Source organism: Tyto alba, unplaced genomic scaffold (genome assembly GCF_018691265.1).
Source record: "Tyto alba isolate M040663 unplaced genomic scaffold, T.alba_DEE_v4.0 Super-Scaffold_48, whole genome shotgun sequence".
NCBI classification, from domain to species: domain Eukaryota; kingdom Metazoa; phylum Chordata; class Aves; order Strigiformes; family Tytonidae; genus Tyto; species Tyto alba.
Window position 1 is genome coordinate 9,871,998 of NW_024881324.1, and position 20,441 is coordinate 9,892,438.

The following is a 20,441-nucleotide window of genomic DNA, read 5'->3' on the forward strand; positions in this document are numbered from 1 at the left end:
TACAGCTTTAAAGACTCATAATCTAAATTTTCCAAAGTGTTAAGTCTTGCCTACTTTTACACTGAAGTGCTACAGAATAGAGCACCGTTTTAACGTTAAGCCACTAAACTGAGTGACCTGACATCCAAGAAGTCTCTTCTGACCTAAATTATTCTGTGATGCTAAGTAGTGTTGGTTTACTCAGAACTGAATTTTGGCAAGTTGGAAATAATTTTGGGAAAAGTTGTCTAACTCAAATTGAAGATCCCTAAAAAAACTAGATTTAGAATAACAGCATGAAAAATTGAGAGTAATGCTACAATTTGTTTTGGTACTGAGTAAAGTCTGGGCAATCACATGGGACTTTTTTCCTATTTCACTGCTCTGAAACAACTCAAAGTGTGACAAAAATTATTTTCAAGCAAGAATATTACTTATTCCATAGTGTGGGCTTCTGCTCATCTTTCTTGTTCTTCTCATCTGTCATGGGGGAGGGGAAACAACTATAAACACTCGTCTCTCAAAAATGCTTTCTCTTCCAGCAAACAGGTTTTTTTACTACAGCTGTACTCAGGGAAGTTCATAGCATTCTCTTAAGTTGTCAACATTGTTCATCTATAGGAATCTCACAACTAGTTAAGAGAACTAAAAAAACAGGTACATTTTGCCATTTCTTACAGATGTTTTACATAGCTTTATCAAACCAAGACTGCGTGAAACAAAAAATTACTGACAAGCAGAAATACTGCAATGCTGGTCAGTCACAGCTAACAGCTACAGTTTGCTCTGCATTTCACCTGTAAGTGGATTCTGTGATTGCCCTACTTGTTCTACTTCATAAATACAACCCTACACAGATTCTTCTGGTTTTGTTGTACTTTGTTTTACCCTCTCAGGTCAATACTAAACCACAAACTTTCTAAACAGGCACATTTGCTTCTTTACCAGCTTGATAGGCTGCTAGCACTGAAGACACCTTCTGTTCTACTATCTGACGGTAGAATAGAAAGTTTGAGGAATCTGGACTTTACTCACATACTTATTGAAGTCTATTGCTTGAAGATCAAGGCAAAAATTAGTAAAATCTAGTTTATTTCTCAGTCTGATTTATCAGATCCTAACTTCTCTACTGAGCCAGGATTTTTCTTCTGATCAATGTATGAAAGATTGTGTTGGACCATTTTTTCCTTTGTCACGTATCACATCCAGTTTCCTTGGAAAAGTTCTCATTTGCAGATAATTTATCCACAAAAGCATGACAATTCCTTCAGAGATTATCAGTATAATCTTAAATTAGACCAACTACCCCCTATGAAATTCAACAGGTCTGTGCTTTCCTAGCTATCTACTTGTGACTCTTATTGTCCTCAGCAGAGGTAATGCATGGAAATAAGTGTGACTATGCTGAAATAAGTTTCAGATCATTCAACTTCCGATCTCCTGGGAGCAGGGAGCATGGAGAACGATTTTCTAAGATGACAATCAAATTACATTTTTTTCTTCTTGAATATCTTTGAAAGATAATGTAGTGATGTGCTGATAGCTACCTACAGGACTAACTAGCGAGCTTCCTTGATAGCTGTGAACATATTTGATTACACAGATGCCCCTACAATCAAATATGTCCATATTACACAAGTGTCCTGGTTTAAGCCTAGAGGACAACTGAGCACCAGGCAGCTGCTCTCCCTTACTCCTTCCCCCTCAAGAATGGGAACAAGAAAAGAAAAGAAAAGGCTCTGCAATCAAGATAAGAACAGGGAGGGGTGACTCACCCATTACAGTCATGGGCAAAAGACAGACCATCAATTTAATTTAAACACCACCACCACTTAAATTAACAATCAAACAGAGTAGGACAGGGAGAAGTATAACAACATCTTAAAGATACCTCCCCCCCACTTCTTCCTGGGCTCAGCTTTGCTCCCGATTTCTCCACCTCCTCCCCATGAGCAGCACAGGGGCAGGGGACGGGGGTTGCGGTCAGTTTGTCACCCATGGTCTCTGCCACTCCTTCCTCCTCAGGGGGAGGACTCCTCACACTTCCCCTGCTCCAGCGTGGGGTCCCTCTCATAGGAGACCGTCCCCTACGAACTTTCTCCAACATGAGTCCTTCCCACAGGCTGCAGCTCTTCCTGAGCTGCTCCAGAGTGGGTCCCTCCTGTGTGTTGCAGTCCTCCCAGCAACAAACTGCCCCAGCGGGTCCTGGTGTTCTTCGGGTGCAGACACCTGCTCCGGCATGGTGTCCTCCATGGGCTACAGGTGGGCATCTGCTCCACCGTGGACCCTCACGGGTGGCAGGGACACAGTCTGCCCTCTCATCATGGGCTGCAGGGGAGTCTCTGCTCCAGCGCACCTCCCCATCCTCCTCCTCCTTTTTTCCACTGACCTCACTGTTTGCACAAGTGCCCTCCTCACAGCTCCAACTCCTCCTCCCAGGTTCCCCTTCTTAAATACATTCTTGCAGAGGCGCAGCCACCGTTGCTAATTGGCTCCACCCCGGCCAGTGGCAGGTCTGACTTGGAGATGGGGGAGCTTCGAGAAACTTCTCACAAGGGCCACTGCTGTAGCCCCTTCCCCCACTACCAAAACCCCTGCCAGACACACACAAACCCAACACAAGTGATAAATGTATCCTTGAATATCTACCTGGGGAGACTGCCCTGCAGGGTGACGCCATTCAGTCATCTCGGTCACAGGAGAAGAGATGTTCTCCAGTAGCTGCACCCCAAAAAGACAACAGATTCTCAACTTCAGCTGACCATGGTCTGTATTTTGGAAGCAGAACAAACAGGGTTGCAGTCTCAATAAAAGAGATGAGTTTACAAAGGCCCAGCTCTTCTTCTTAGGAAGGTCAGTGCAGCAAGCATAGCTCTGCTAACACATCAACAGGGGCAGTGGAGTTAGATCACAGAACCACTACATCTGGTGTGTGATGCCAGTGACAATTACAGGTATGAAGGGTGCCTTCTACTTATCAAAGTTTTACCTGAAGCCTTCTAACTGTGAATATGTCCACTGAGAAATAAATTCAGGGAAAAGATTTGCCAAATATACTTAACACTGACAAACCTCCGAACCCGCAGCACAGTTGGCAATACTACTACTAAGGAGGACTAACCATCATTTTATCATTACCACGTTTTATTTTGTGTTCCCCCATTTATTTACAAACCAGATTATATGTAGTTCAGAGATTACATCACCCACCACCAAAATCTTCCCCTCTCTGACGTAGGTTTACACACAGCAACTCCATGAAATAAATACTGGAATCACCTCTTAAAACTGGAGACAGGAGAGACAGGAAGAGCACTGAAGGACAGTGCAACACTATCCAAGTTTACATAAGGTCAGGTTACGCCCTGCTAGGAAAAGAGAAACAATTAAAAGAGAAAACCTATTATTTTGCTTCAGTGGAATGGGTTAGTGGATAAAACACTGAGGGATTTGGTTTGCATTTCCAGTTCTTTTCCAAACTTCAACATCAGCTAAGTTGTTTAGTCTTTGTAGGCTCCAAACATTACTATTTTCCTACTTACATGTCTAGCATGGTTATGGATGGCTGAGGTTCAACATCTGCTTTTGTCCATGATGAAAGACAGCAGAGAAGTACATGGAGCAGAATAACTGCTTTGCTCCATACCCTGAACACGTATCTATTTACCTGACTCTTACGCAGGTCTGTAATCACAGCATCCCGTGCCAGCAACCAACCTCTCCATTCCTGGCCAAGTTTTAAACCATTTCACCTGAAGCCCACGGGACTTTCCCATGCTTCAGCTTCTTTGTGTGAAGTAAACCGGGCAAATATCTGTGCTAATCAATGGAAGACTAATTCCATGCTTAAAATCCATGCTGAAGATACTAGAGAGATGACCAGTCTCTGCTATGAAAGCACTGCCGTCTTCACCTACAGCGGAAGATTTTTTCCTACACTTTTTCTTTCCAGTCTCAGAGCTCGGTTTGTCCCTAGCTCCTCTTTGCAGCCTGACAGCTGCTGTAGTTCTGCATAATCACAGAGCACAGAATAAGCATAAAACTGACTCAAAATCTAAACTCCATTTCCAAGCGCATCCTCTGCCATCTTTCTGAATGAGCCTTTTCTCCCTCTGCCTGTGTTCTCCCCCTCTCCCTCTTTGTTACGGGCTTGCCCAGTTTGCACACAGACTGGTTTTGGTAGCCATCAGGTACTGGTAAAACACAGCTGCATTTTCTGCTATCTCGCAGTACGGTCAAAATCACGCGTCAACAACAGGGTTAAAAAAAATCAGCAGCTGAACATCATTTCCCCCTACCTCAGCACTTTCTCACCCTCTCCTAGGCTTCTTTGCAACTGAGGGCTGAGAAAAGTACCACTAGGCCATTTCAGGTCTTCTAGCTAACTTTCTACACCATCTCCATCACGTGTGCTGTTATTCAGCAGTTACTGCAGATCTCAATTTCAGTAGGATTTGCAAGTCAATCCTCTATCTGTAAATCCCAGATGGCTCAGTGATTTTTAGCACAGCTATTGATCTCCTCATTCATACATACTGGCTTCTGGGCAAACACACCCAGCTGCTCTCATCAACCCCGTCTGACTGCCACGAGAAGAGAAAAGGACTTTGTGAACCCAAACTCTACCCGCTATTAATACTGCCACTTTGAGCAATAAAATTAGGCAGGAATAAGCGTATGGTTTGTGTGTTTTCCTACCTGATACAGATTACAAGGCTGCTGCCAGGCTCCTTCCCTCTCTCCGCAACAGCTGTGCTTTCGGCAACTGAGCAACAACCTTCCTAAGTGTTGGGCTCTGAAAACACACACGCTCTACACACACCCACCCAGCCCCGCCGTGCCAGACAGCCCCTTCGCCTCCGCGGTCGGCCAGCAGAAAAACAAGTTGCAATTCAATGACCAGCTCCCGGTTGAAAGGAAGATACAGAGGTCGGAACAATCAATGCAATTAACCACCCTGAAAACAGCGCGAGGCTTTTTGTAAAATGGGAACAATCAGGTTTTATCTGCCCTTCCCCTCCCCCCCACTCCCCCCCCCCCCCCCCCATATATTACCTATAAATGAAGATGGTCTTTAACAGATCCCTGCGTGTTTTATGTCAGCTGCTCTTCTTTCTCATTCTTACCCCACTGCTGAACAGCAAGAATGGATTTAGGCTCCCCGGCAGTGGGGAAGGCGACTGCTCCTTACCTCCACAAGGCAGAGCTTCCTACCTCCTCGCTGAGACCTCCAAGGAACCATTCGTGCTTATAAATGATAGATGAAACCGGTTTCAGAGACTGAGGGTTGTCGAAGGGGAGAGGAAACAAGCCCAAGATCCTGCTAGCATTCCCTCCCCACCCACACTCTTCCCCTCAGATCACTAAGCTCGCCACCCTGATCAAGCCTCCACGTGGTTGCGGCAGTAGTAGGAGATTGGAGGCAAAGTGGCATGGACATCCTATACTACTGCCACTCAGTCACATTTTAAACACTACTAGTTGAGCTTTGTAACATGCAGTTTGTCTCCTTCTGCAGGGAATTACTCAGCCAGGCAGTCACATGGCTGCAGCAGCACAATTAGAGGATTCAAACTGCGCTAAGCTCTTCAGGGTTTTGATCTGGAAATCATATGGAGCAGGGAGATAAATAAACCAAATAGATGACAAGGAACTACTATCTTTGTGCAATTAGCAGCTTGTAGCTCTCCCAGTCTGCACTCACCCGGGGCTTACTGTCACAGAAAAGCTATGAGTTATAGAGTAATGTAATCCTCACCCAAGTTAGAAAGGAACCCATTCATGCATTAAGTTTGAAATAAGCAGGCAAACAGGCTGCAACATGCCCTCAATAAAGGAGTGGCTGCTGGGGAGAAAAGGATATGTATGAATGTGAGTTTATCAGATTTGGGGGTCCAGAAGTTTCAATAGTATAAAAATAGTTGGAAGTTTTGCATTCAAATTCAAGTCCCATACAAGCCTTCTCTAAGGTTCAAAGTTGTTCACAACCAGGAGAACATTTCAGGGTTTCAAAGTAGAAAGCAATCTGATAAAAAAATTTAGATCTGATATTTTAGGTTAGACCAGCTCCATCATAATCCTCTGGAAAGTCTTTGTTGTGCAGAACTGTGCTGGATTTCTGTGGTGGGGTTTTTGGTCACGGGGGAGCTGTGAGAAGCTTCTCAAAAGCTCCCCCAGGTCCAAGTTGGACCCACCTCTGGCCAGGGCCGAGCCAACTAGTGACAGTGGCTGCACCTCTGCGAGAACATATTTAAGAAGGGGAACCTGAGAGGGGGGCTGGGACTTGAGGAGTTGTGAGGAAGATACCTATGCAAACACCAAGGTCAGTGGAAAGAAGGAGGAGAGGAAGGTGTGCCAGAGCAGAGACTACCCTGCAGCCCAGGATAGAGAGATCGGGAGCAGAGCTGAGCCCAGAAAGAAGGGAGGGGTGGGAGAAGGTGCTTTTTTGGATGGGATGGCATTTCTCATTGTCGCACCTTATCCGTTAAGTGTTGTCTTTGTTACTGTTTGAATTACAGCAATGTGTGTTTTTTCTTCCCCTAATGAGTCTGTCTTTTGCCTGTGACCGTAATGGGTGAGCCACCCCTCCCTGTCCTCATCCTCATCCTGGAGCCTTTTGCTTAATTTTCTCCTTCCCAGCACTGAGGGGGGGTGAGGGGGTGGGGTGAGTGAACAGCTGTGTGGTGTTCAGTAGCCTTCTGGGCTCAAACCACGACAAGAACACAGTAAACTTAGCATGGATTTGTTTATAAATGCAAGCACAGCACAGAGACCTCTAGGCCTTAGTCATGGTGGGATCAACCACAGAGTTTGTGTCTGATATAAAACCTAGCCCAAGTCAGTTCTTCCTCTTCCCTGCCCGAACTTAAGGAGCATTTGGATTCGTTGCTGTGGTGCATCTGACTGTAATGACAGACTCCTGCAGCTATGGGTTGTACATCCCATCAGCATGGCCAGTCATGGTGTTCAGGATGTCAACCCCAATAAAAAGATCCGTGTCTCTGGTGGATGCTGTCATGCCCTCCCTGTCCACATGTGGCTAGGCATACTCTTTAGGTTCCTCTCCCTCCCCAGGACCACATTTGCTTCGTTTGGTTCAGTTCATAGACTGACTTCCAACTTCTTTCACAAATTGCTTGTAATATTTCTTCACTGATCACAGTTTTGCTTATTAATTGTTTTCTTTCTATTTAAGTTGTGTAATGAGGTAGCCAGTTTCATTCTCACCAATTCACTGATCTTACAGATTAATAAATGTAATTGTTCATTCTGTTTTTCTAGGATGTCCCTTCCCCCATTCCCCACACCAAATACATATTGCTACCAGCAGCCTTGTCTCAGCATTCAAGTCCTTGCACAACAGAGCTCTTGCTTATAATTCTCCTTATGGTCCGTGGTATTACTGATGCTGCCAAAATCCAGCCAAGAGCCAGCCAAAGACCAGAATCCTGCTGGAAGAGGCACTAATGGAGGTGCACAGACCCACAGTGGGAACAGACAGCTCCTCAGTGCTTTGCCCCTCCTCTGGTCTGTGGTATCTGTCCCTCTGAAACTTTCCTTCTGAGTCAATCCAGCCTGGAGCATTTTCAAATACAAATCTGTCAGCCTTCCAAAGTGCCCCCTGATCACTATGTACTGCCATCCTCCACTGAGGAGGGAGCTGACGGGCAGCTGATGTCTGTGACTACAGAAGTCAGTGTGCTGGAAAATAAGCTCAGGAAAAAAAAAGGTGCTGCTGAAGGGAAAGGTGCATAACTGCCCCTGCCATTTACGTGACCTTTTGCTCATTCTGAGCTAGTGATGTTTGTGGTCAGAGTGATATAAATGTGGGGTGATCTCCCAGGAGACAGCACTCAAACCTGGGGCCTGGCTGCTGGCTGTCTGCTGGGAATCCTGAACCTTTTTCCTCTCTGAAAACCTTTCCCGCTTTGGGTATGACACCACCTGACATTCTCATCTTTCCAGCAAGCTGCCCTTTCCTTACCCATTCCACTTGTCCCCTGCAAAGCACATTCAGGAAACCAACAGGAAATTAATATTCAGAATAAAAAGGGAGAAAAGAAAAACGCCATTGAAGTCCACTTGGGTTGCTGGAAATGTCAGAGCGGAAGTGGGGGGGGCCCAAACTCAGTGGGGACCCCAGTGATGGGATGGATTTGGTGTTGGACTCTAGTCTAAATGAAAACTGGCATGTATAAAAAGGTTTAAAGAAGAAAGCTGACAGACTGTACTGATTTCTGTGATTTTACTGTCCTAAAACTATCGACCTCTGGCAGGAACACACAGCACTTATTTAACTTTGTATCTCACTTTGGCACAGAAACCTTTACAATAAAGTGGAGAAGGGGAGCTTAAAACCAGATTGAAGTCCATACAATGGGAATCCGAACCAAATCTATTGCCTGTTGTCTTGTGAAAAAGACAGCAGCGTGTACCACAGCTGCCCCCCCCTATAAATCACTAGCTGAACAAGAAGCAGCGAGTCACATGGAGTAGTGCTACCGAATACTTTCTGGACAATTAGGAAAGTAACCTCTAACAGCCATGTCATGAACATCTTTGGTGGCCTGACACAGCATTGGCCAGTTTCACCTTGAGAGGCCTGTGCTCGTCTGCTCCAGTAAAGAGAGGTTCTCTCCACAACCCAATTTTTCAGTCTCCAGCCTCATCTACGCTGTGACTCACTTTACTTGCTTGTAACAACTGCTTAGAAACTCAAGGCGTACTCTCATTAAGGGGATCAACATTTACTGAAGAATCAGATGTTTCCTCATGCCAGTTTCATCATATGCAGTCTAAAAAAACCCCAGATCTTAAACCTTAATATTTTAGAAACAGTAATAAATATAGAAGAGCATTCTGTGTGACTGCACTTTGATTCACTGTGTGTGGCGGCTCTATTTTTTTTCTACTTTCTGTGCTTTAAAAATAAACCTCATTGAACAGCTGTGATTCTGTCATGTTCACACGGCTTGGGGAGCTGGGGCGGCACAAGAAGCCTCAGCATGGAATGAAGTCCCATGCTGTGCTCCACACAGAAAGGCTGAACGTTCTGGGCAGCCACCATCCTTGGTGCAACTCCACCGAGTTTACTGAACTCACTACAGTGTGTCCAAACCAACTGTCTTTTGTTTCTGCATGGTAGAAATAAACATGAAAAAACAAAACCCACTTCATCAAACACGTAAAAAAAAACTTTAAGACATATCAAAGTGGAAAACTGGTAAAACAATCTGGTGTCAAGCAGAACATACATGTGAAACAGAGACAGCAATACTTTATCCTAATTTTGCTAGACAGACTTATTTTCAGTGCTATATCTCTGTGAAACAAGTCCATTGAATTATTTTTCTGTTCCTCTGTATAACACATTTAAAAAAAACATAAATCCAAAACCCTGTCTACTTCAAACTCCCTAGAAATAATATGAAAGTAATGCCTTGCAGAATTTTAATGACAGAAAGATTTACTGCAGATTAAATTTGATTAAGTATCGCTAAGTAATGAGGCATTTCAGGGGACTGTAAGATAGTGAGGGAGTTTCTGAATTCAGTCTTTTGTCTGCAATACTTTGAGTAATTTACTAATATAGTTCATATTATGTAGTGGTTTGCACAAGCAACTTAGATGCATGTTTTTTTTTTTTTAAAAAAAAGTCCATAATATAAATATTCTTAGCATAAAATTGCTGTATTTCACAGAAGATTCACAAAACAAAAAAAAGCTTTGGAAACAACAGTAATACTTATACAGCATCTTTAATTTTCCAAAACATTCAACAGAAAGAGTAACCAATTAATCCTTACAACACACCTTTGAAATTCATAGATTACTAATTCTCCTTTTACAGATAGATCCACTGAGGCAGGATAGTAAAATTATTTGGCTAAAGCCATAGGGACAGATAAGGCTAAAAACCCAAGGAGTATTGTCAGCTAACATGCTTCCAGACCCACATGTTAAATAATTCTTAACGGATAACCCATCATTTTAAAAAAGTGCATACTGAAGTCCTGTGGTGTTCCCTTCTCCGTGCTGGTTCTCTTAGACAGTACTTTAGTACAACTAATTTAGCAAAGACCTTCATGCAATCGGTAGTATAAATTAATATAAATGAACCTTTCCACAGTTTTGCACCATATACTGTTTCGTCTATCCACTCAGACATGATATTGTACAGAAGGCATTTAGATGCCATGCCGCATCAGATCACGCGAAGTGTAAATTCTGTATGGCACACACCCTTTACACAAGCAGTCTTATTTTCAGAATAGTTCCTTTTATTATCATATATCCTGGTAGTTCTTAAAAATGCAAGCTTGGTCTAAATCCTTCCCAGTGAGGAGTGCAGTAGCACTCTCAATATAGAAGGGCCACGTGATTCTGGGAGAAGAGAAATAACTATGCGTCTGGGTGAGTTATAAGTACATAGTTCAACAATAAATGCACATGACATCCTGTACTTTTGCCCTAGCATAGCTGCCTGTGTATTAAAAATGCACATGACATCCTTTTTAATACAGACAGCTACAGTAGGACAAAAGTACAGGCAGAGTTGCACGGCTTGACGATGTATAAGTCTCCCCCACCGAATCAATCTGGATGCTGTAGCCAGAACCATAACAAAAGCAGGAGAATGAAAATTGCTGGTCCAGTATTCTTGGAGAGAGGGGCATCAAATGTGACCAATAGGTCTGTCAACCTCTATAAAAAGATAGGCTGTAGGCTCACAAGGGCTGAGCAAGTGGCATTCAGAAAAAATAGGAGGAAGAAGAAAACATGATGAGACTTGGCTTCAAGGTCAAATCTAAAAGCAGTGGTAGAAAAGCAGTTCAACCCACAGGGAGAATTAATTATTCTGCGGATCTCTCTCGATACCTTGGCTAGGAATTCTGGCCAGCACCTCGGAGCCAAATTTAACCCTTTGTAGATCTACTGACTTGCATGGTGACTTTACTGAATAAATTTCTGAAAAACCACTGGCATGCTTACCTAAAGCTCTCTGTAATGAGAGGAAGTTCAAGAAAATCCACATTACCATAACAGTGAATCTAAATATTGACCAGACTAATTTGTTCTTCTCTCACACCGAAGGTCTGGAACTGCCTATGCAAAAACCTGAATTAAATTCTCTCACCTTAGCTCGCAAGTAGTTCCACTGAAGTTTGGGTTGTTAAACTAGCGAGTGAGTGAGAGAATGGCAAAGCAGGATTACCACGACAAAGCTATTTTCTGGCTTTAATGTAGAGATCATCTGAAGCATCTCAAATGCCAGTACTGGTGGTTTTCACACATGGCCGTATCTCTTCCATCCCTTCGAGATATGTGTATTTTTAGAATTTCTTGCATGTTAAACAAGGGAGGTTTTCAGTGGGATCAAGGGTAAAACAAAGCAGCTGAAGAGAGGTGCCCACACTTATGGATGGTGTACCATGCAACCCAGGTTGTACAATGCAAGCCAGGTGCAGATGGTCTATTTTGGGTTCTGCGAACAGGTAACAATGAGAAATGAAATGACCAATACAGAGTAGAGAAAATATCATGCAGGGCCCATGCTTTGCCTAAGATAGCTCTATACATAGAATAGACTTTCATGCTACTCCTAGTGATAGGATAAAAAAGACTATTTCAGTTGGAAGGGACCTACAATGATCATCTAGTCCAACTGCCTGACCAATTCAGGGCTGACCAAGTTAAAGCATGTTATTAAGGGCATTGTCCAAATGCCTCTAAAGCACTGACAGGCTTGGGGCATCGACCACCTCTCTAGGAAGCCTGTTCCAGGGTTTGACCATCCTCTCAGTAAAGAAATGCTTCCTAATGTCCAGTCTAAACCGCCCCTGGTGCAGCTCTGAACCGTTCCCACGTGCCCTACCACTGGATCCCAAGGAGAAGAGCTCAGCACCTCCCTCTCCACGTCCCCTCCTCATGGAGCTGCAGGGAGCAACAAGGTTGCCCCCCAGACTCCTTTTCTCCAAACTAGACAAGCCCAAATTCCTCAGCCACTCCTCACAGGACATTCCTCCCAGCCCTGTCACCAGCTTTGTTCCCTCCTCTGGACGCATTCAAGGACCTTCACGTCCTTCTTAAGTGGTGGGGCCCAGAACCACACACAGCACTCCAGGTGAGGCCGCGCCAACGCTGAACACAGCAGGATAACCCCCTCTTTTGCCCAGCTGGTTATGTGTGTCTGATGCACCCCAGGGTGGGGTTTGCCCCCTTGGCTGCCAGGGCACACACCGAGCCTGCTGCCAGCCAGCACCCCCAGACCCCTTTCTGCAGGGCTGCTCTCCAGCCGCTCCTCCCCCTGCCTGTACTTGTGCCCTGCATTGCTCCATCACAGGTGCACAATCCAGCATTTCAGCTTGTTAAATTTCATCCGATTATTCACAGCCCAATGCTCCAATCTATCTAGATCCCTCTGCAAGGCCTCCTGTCCTGCAAGAGAATCAACAGCACCTCCCAGTTTGGTATCATCAGCAAACCAGCTAATGGTGCATTCAACTCCTGCCTCCAGATCGTCAATAAAAATACTGAGCAGCGCTGGCCCTAGAACTGAGCCCAGAGGAACACCACTGGTGACCAGTCGCCAGCCAGATGTAGCCCCATCCCCTGCAACCCTCTGAGCCCTGCCCTTCAGCCAGTTCTTCACCCAGGGCACCACGTACCCGCTCATCCCATCACTGGGCAACTGCTCCAGGAGGATGCTGTGAGGGACAGTATCAAAACCCTTACTAAAATCCAGAAAACTACATCCACCACCTTCCCTTCATCCACGAGGCAGGTGACCTTATTGTAGAAGGATATCAAAGTTAGACAGGACTTTCCTTTTGTGAACCTGTGTTGACTGTGCCTGATGATTGCATTATTCTTTAAATGTCTTTCAACAGTATCCAGTATAATCTCCTCCATCATTTTTCCAGGAACTGAAGTTAGATTAACAGGTCTGTAGTTCCCTAGGTCTTCCCCCAAACCCTGACTGCATATGGGGCAACTTCTATACCAGGCAAGATCACGGAGGAGAGCTGCACAAAATATGTCTATGAAGCACACAGCCTTGTGTGTTGAGTTCGTTCCTGAGGGCTTAGAAAGCTGCAGAGACAAATAAATCTCCAAATACAGGTTTTAAGTTCTGTGTTCAGTATGGCACTTGGGTAAACCCTTAACATTCAGTGCCTGCACACATCTCAAGCCCCTGGGGAGAATTAAGTGTTTGTGTATTGTGGCCTGAGCAACCAGACAAAGAGCTGTGAGCATAGAGAGGATCAGTGTTTCACAGAGCTGGAATGCTCTGCAGTAGCAGCAACAAAATGCCTTAGAAATTATTACTCTTTTGTTTTTTAAGGACTGAAAGAGACCAAAGGAATAATCTTTTCTGACCCCACATTAAAGAAGATTGTCAGAAAACATGTGCAGAAGATGCCTCACTCCAACCACATGGAGCTTCTTAAGCAAGGAAAGTACCCAGGGACATCAAGATTGTTGGCAAGAAATGTTTATGCAAACATTTTTTTTTTCTTTCTTCTAGAAAATGTATGAACAGAAGCTTCTTTTATTTCCAGTACCAAAAGCCAGCAACCATTAACTGGACAAAACCAGGCATCTGAGCCCTGTAAAAGGGAGATTTTGGAAAGCCAGCCATGGAAGTGTCCTGCCTTTAGAATAGATGTAACCAAGGGAAATGCAATTGAGCACTGCGCTGGCCGAGTTTGTTGTCACAAACAAACCCAAAGGGCTGGATCCCAACTCCAATTTTAGGAGGTGTGGATTTGACTCATATGGTAATTCCAGAGCCTGGGTCCGATCCCAGGCACGAATCCGTACGCAGAAGGGGAAGGGATGTAGGTGAGGTTCTGAAATAAGCCTGCAGGCTCCTCTGCCATCCTGCTCAGTTGGCTTCAACTCCTTCAAGCAAAATCTACCTCATAGTACACTTCTTGCTGTTTTCCGTTTATGTGCCTCAAACTGTAGGGATCATGCCTAAAAAAACACAATAAATTGCTCATAAGTAATCTCTGCTGTGTTCAGTGCAACAACAAGCAGACACTTTTTATCGTAACACCCACCGAAGGACCATCTGAAAGACTCATCTATGAAATGAATAATCACACTGCCGCTTACAATAATTTACCATATGAGCAAAGAAGAAAAAGTAGGAAACCATTAAGGATTTCCTTAAGTTACCATATAGACAACAAAACTAATCATAATTCAAAAAACCCTGTTTAGCTATGTGCCATGGGTTGTGAATTAATGGCAAAAATGTAGAGAGTAAACCTTGAGACAACAGGTGGAAAAGGTTGAACCAGCAGTTGATAGTACCAAGGAGAAAATTAAACTTTTGATCTTTTAGAACCAAGATCCAAACTGAATTCTTACTACAGTAATTTTAATACATGTCTGCTTTCTAACTTTTCAGAGAAATGTTTTAATTGTCTTATTTAACGTTTGAGAGAGCACAGACTGCAGTACTTGCACAGAGTTAATGAAAAAACCCATTTGTACACTTCAAAAGTAATGTTCAAAAGAACACACACAAATTTTTGCCCAGTAAATACGAAACCCTGACAATAGCAACAGCTCACTTATGATTAATGCAATGTAGATGATGCAATCCATGCTGGAGGTATCAATTTTAGAAAGAAATGTCTTCTTCCGATGTATTTGTGGACCACCTCGAGGACATGGAGTACCGTTGTTGGAGATGAGGTTCCTCTTTTGTATTGCTTTAACATGTTCCCCTTTGGTCATCAGCCCTTTGAGATGTGCAGCAACACACTCAGGTTGCACAAACCCTTGGTATCAATACAGGCTGGGGGATGAAGGGATGGAGAGCAGCCCTGCAGAGAAGCACTTGGGGGTGCTCTGGTGGATGAAAAGCTGGACATGAGCCGGCAACGTGCACTCGCAGCCCAGAAAGCCGGCCATATCCTGGGCTGTGTAACAAGAAGCGTGGCCAGCAGGTCGAGGGAGGGGATTCTGCCCCTCTGCTCTGCTCTGGGGAGGCCCCCATGGAGTACTGCCTCCAGCTCTGGGGCCCTCAGCACAGGAAAGACATGGAGCTGGTGGAGCAGGTCCAGAGGAGGGTCACAAAGATGATCAGGGGCGCTGGAGCACTTCCCTGAGAGAGTTGGGGGTGTTCAGCCTGCAGAAGAGAAGGCTCCGCGGAGACCTTACAGTGGCCTTCCAGTGCTTAAAGGGGGCTTATAAGCAAGATGGGGACAGACTTTTTAATAGGGCCTGTAGCAATAGGACAGAAGGTAATGGTTTTAAACTAAAAGAGCATAGATGCAGACTAGATATAAGGAAGAAATTTTTTACTATGAGGGTGGTGAAACACTGGCACAGGTTCCCCAGAGAGGTGGTAGATGCCCCATCCCTGGAAACATTTAAGTTAAGATTGGACAGGGCTCTGAGAAACCTGATCTTGTTGAAGATGTCCCTGCTCATTGCAGGAGGGCTGGACCAGATGACCTTTAAAAGGTCTCTTCCAACCAAAGCCATTCTATAATTTGATGATTCTATGGACCCTTGTTCAGGTGTTGAAAGCCACCCAACTTCCCTTAGCTGCTATGTACAATCAGACAGAGCACAGTTCACAGCCTAAAGCTGTGACTCTTTTGAAATACTGTGTCAGAAAGCATTTATTGCTCCAGTATCAGTGGGCCTGTGCTCATCACACCAAGGATCACCCTCACAATGAGCACAACACTTGGGAAAATGTTAAAGCTTACTTGACCAATACTCAGACTTCATCGATTTATCCATAAAGCTAACCTTTGCGACACAATGAGACCATCTTGTCTTCTACATGTTGGCATTAGCCCCCTTTTTGCTTCTCTAATCTCAAATTTAAAGAAATAATGATCCCACTCAAAAAAAAAAAAAAAAAGTGTTTTCTTATTGGTAACACTAAGGTTTTTGGTTTCTTAAATTTATTCAAAGAAAACAAATCAATAATCCAAACATAAACTGAACTCACACAAAAAAAGTCACTCAGCTAAATTTAGCTGCAGAGCTGATGTCTAATATGCCACAAATCAGTGACAACACACATAAACAGTTCCCAAATTGCCAGTGAAAAGAGGTCAGACCTCCACAGGGGGTGCAAGGAGATGCTGTAGGAACCTCCCTGCAGGGACCTCCATAGGATTTGATTCTACTCTAAAGGGGGATTTCACACGGTGCAGAACTGTGTGATGCACCAGTAGCTACTACAGAACAGACCAAAGCTCCTTGCGCACCAAACCTCCCAGGTTAAAACCCAGTCTGTGACCAAAGAAAGAAGCCACGATTATTAAGGACAAGAGGGAAGTCAAACCAACCAACCAGACAAATCAAACAAAACAAGAAATTGAGATGTACAGGATTCCTATTTTAAAAAACAGTAACAGCTCTGACTACAAAGGACTTTGGCCTTTGAGGTCTTGTCTTCAAGAAGGGTCTTGCCTGGCAGCCTGGACACACATTCACACATCCAGCCACAACAGAAAAATGGACTCTCAAATCATTTAGTGAAGCCCCTCAGGAACACTTAAAAAATCAAAGAGTAGTGGGTTATTTGTTCTTTTGGCAAAACACAAATCAATTTGTGGCCCCAGCTCCCAACATCCATCCTCTTCTATACATTCACTCCTGAGAACCTGGAGCTCTGCAGTCAGTGGTGTCCCTTCTGCAGCCATCTCAACCCAAAGAGTCACCTCCTTTCCCTTGCAGCAAAACTTCAGCCTTATGAATCCCTGTGCTCATAGTAACAAGGTGATCTTGTGGCAAATAAACCAGATTTGGCTTTTTTTAACAGCAGAAGTGATGCATATTCCAAGGTGGTTGACAAAAAATTATCATACTACAGTACCCAGGGGAGGAAAAAATATATAAAGAAAAATAAATGCCTCTACGTTTTCATTCAGAGGAAAATAAAATTAAGGGACTACAAAGAAAACCACATCAGAAAGGTTTCAGGTTCTGCACTGTGCCTCAAAGAAGCATAGGGTAGATTGTCCAGTCCAGTTAGAAAGAAGAGAGGTTAAAGTATCTCGATAGCAGGGGATGGAGAGCTCACAGCAGCAGAAATGTGATTTCTTTTATCTTGAAATCTCTGCAGCACTCAAGCTGTATCTTTGGACTCAGCCAGCCTTTGTGGTCTTTTAGTCATTACTTCAGACAGGCTCCTGAGGACATAATGCTTTATACCCGTGCTCCACAGTGCCGGTATTTCAGGAAAGTCTCCTTCCACTGCTAGTGTGAAACATCTGGGGCCTCATCGCGGAGACTGTGGGTTCTTCGGAGGTCTGCATTGTTCCGTGGATGACTGCAAGCCCCAGACCTTCCTACTCCTGATCATCCTTTACATATCTTCTCCCAGCCAACATTTATTAGAATTGCATCTGAGTAAAGAATATTTGAGTATCATCTCTTCCTCTTTCTCAGTGTAAATACATCACTGAGCAGAGACTTGGGCTGAGAAAAAGCTAATTTTAACTTGTTGAGGTTTCTTATGTATGCTTTTGTTGGGCCATGGAAGAAAAAAAAAAACAGTATTTCATTCTCCCAAACCCCAATTCTTCATTAAAAAAGAAGCACTAAAGGTGTTCTGCATTAGTGAATGCAGGTGACCTGGGGGAGAAAAAAAAAAAAAAAGGGATCACAGGGCAGAATTTTGCTGCACACATCTATATCTCCTTGTCTAGAGCCACATTTATAGGGAAGTGACACCCCTCTTCCCACAGTCAGGCAGGCCAGGGGGTCCACTCCCCTCCTGCATGCTCTTCATCCTCACCCTAAGCTGAGAGGATAACCTGTTGCCTGAGTGAGTGGTACTAACAGAGGAGGTGCCAGGCTGGGAGCTGAGGAACTAGCACTGCCAGTGCTCCACACTCCCAGCTCCTTTAAAAGACAGACCACAGGATGCCGAGAAACAAGGCAAAGGAAAGCAGAGAGATTTCTAGCGAAAGTTTGCTTGTTTTCTTGCCTGTTTTGAATTCTTTCCAAAAAATATTGTAATTTTGATGAATCAGCATTTGAAGGTAGAAAACAAGAAAGCATTTTGCTGGCAGATCTTCTTGCTAGTCTATCATGAAGTCATGAACCTAGGATGCTTTCACTTTGTATTTCTTTTAACAAAAGTCAGTAAAACATTTAGCCCACAGGCATACCATCATGTACTGGATATTTCACATATACAGAAAACCCAAAGTGGCTTAAGAGTTTGGGGGTGGAATTACTCATCCTATTTTATGTACTAGGTAGAGAACTGACTGATGCAATTTTAGAAGCACCTAAAAGTGAACCAGTACAGCTTCCCCATATATAAGACTCCTGCAGTTTTCAGATCTGATACCTTAAGTCCTTCCAGGGCTAGAAGCAATCACTATAAATTTTACTGCGATGTTGCGAATCCTGAGACTAGATCAGAAGGACTATGAGACAGCAAACCTTAAATCTGTCACTGGCTAGAAAACCTCTGAGGGCACCAAGGAGTACATTTTTAGCTGTATTATAAATGAGTCGGGTGACTTCGTGCAAGTCACTTTACCTTTCTCTCAGCAAGCACTTCCTTTGATCTCTTTGGCTATCTCGTCTATTGAGATTTTAACCTTTTTAAGGCAAGGCCTGTGCTTGCACCAGGGCTACTTAAAGAGGCTCCAGTTTGCCAGAACTTCTACGTTTTATTGTAATGTTACCATTGAAATTAATAAAGACCGAAGGCTGATAACCGTGCATCATTCCAAAGTACTCAGGCACGGTGATGCCATCTATCAGGTAAAGAAAAACAGTTCTCTCTTGTTTTCTTTTAACAGACAGTGCAGACTCTTTAAAACTAATTCACTATTTAGAATTTTTATAAATATGAAGAAAAAAAAAACTTTTTAAAACCACAAAATCTCACGCTTTGAAATTTCATGGCAGTCCTTGTTTAACAAGGAGAGACTTCCCTGAAAGACTTTTCCTCTATACAAACCCTTTGTGAAAAAGGCAGATTAAGTAATTTTAAGATTAACTCCATGCTTGTTAAAAAAAGTATGAATTTTGCCCATGCAGTTTCAGAGGAGAGCAACAAAACTGACCTCAGATGTCCAATACATTTTCTTGAATCTGTGAACAGCGCAATAGCGGCACTAAGAGACGTGACGTGTCCAGATCATGTCAGTAAGAGGCTGTTTCCAGGACCCCAGAGCTGCCCCAAGGGATGCTGCACAGCGGGGCTGAAGAACAGGTACCTACCTAATGAAGGATGCTCCCAGCTCTGCAGCAGCTCGGGGCTGCTTGTCCCCACACTGCTGCTGTCTAGCCTTGCACACAGAACCTGCTCCGGATCCCCTTAGCATCCCGGGGGAGGGTGGTGGGGACCCTCTGAGTAGGGTCCCGGTGTCCAAGTGAAAATCAGACTTTGCCCCACTGGCCTTATAGCATCAGCAAAGCTCACACCTGCTTAACACAGCACAGAATACGGTCCAAACCGGCTTCTTTGCTTGCAGGCATGGTGCTTCCACACAGAAGGTCAAGAAGGCTGTAATGTATATATTTTCCTATGCATCTAATCAAAAATAACAACATAGCGAGAGCCTTTATCCTTCTTTCTTCTTCCCTTTAAATTGATCAAAGCTTATTTAGTATAACTGTAAGAGGTTAAGATGTCATTATTTTGCTTTGATAATTACTCAATGAATGAAGTTACAAAAATGTAACCCAAACATTTCAACTGTCCCGTAACAGCTCTGATTCAAAAATTTGTTCGGCAAAATTAAATTAATCGCTATGGGTATATTTCCTTTTTTTTGCCCACTGTCCTATCATGTACATCATCTGGAGCTTCTTATCATAGGGATAAGCGGAATGAACTCTGGATACTTTGAAGATGAACCACATCCCAATTAAAATTTTAGCTCAGAAATGTCTAGTGGCTCTTCCTTCTTGCAAGCTAAGTCTAAGGTTTGACTTTGAGGATAATCATTTAGGTTTAGAGCATGGTAGTGTCAATTAAAGAGACTTGCTTCACACTGAATCTAGAGCTCCAAAGTCTCATAAACTACTAATGATAAAAAGATCTGAAACAGCCTTCCAAGAAGTGGAATGAACATATCAGTTTAAAAATGTACAGTACTTGATTAAATATGATGGTTTAAAACTAATTAAACCACTCATCACACTCCCCAGGGCTTGTATCTTGTAAAGAATTCAATTGGACTATTCGGGTAAGTAAAAGAACTCACTTGCTGTCACAGTCTGTGCCTGTTTTGTCTTTTATAAAATTCATGCTCTGCTAAATGAACCCACACTTGTGGTTTTAAAAGGATATGGTGGTGATAAATGTTTTTTAATAAAAGAAACTGAATTATTTCTATCATTTCTCTCCTGAATTATTTCCATGGTGAATATCTTTCTTGCAAATCCAGTTTAGTGCTTATAAAATATATGTTCCCAGTGAGTATACTAACCATGTGGCAGCACGTGAGTATGTC

At 43.6% G+C, this 20,441-nt stretch overlaps 1 protein-coding gene across 6 annotated transcripts in view; it reads right to left on the reverse strand.

Moving 5' to 3' along the window:
* Positions 1–20,441, reverse strand: part of PHACTR1 (phosphatase and actin regulator 1) — a 309,142-nt gene that overhangs the window by 168,498 nt on the left and 120,203 nt on the right. The window contains exon 1 of one of the 6 annotated variants that reach the window (XM_042806686.1): positions 5,171–5,293. The exons of 4 other annotated variants lie outside the window; for them this stretch is intronic. The gene's annotated coding sequence lies outside the window, so the exon portion shown is untranslated. Of the gene's footprint in view, positions 1–4,677; positions 4,780–5,170; positions 5,294–20,441 lie in introns of those variants that run through there. One more of the 6 variants, XM_042806685.1, reaches the window with a different exon arrangement.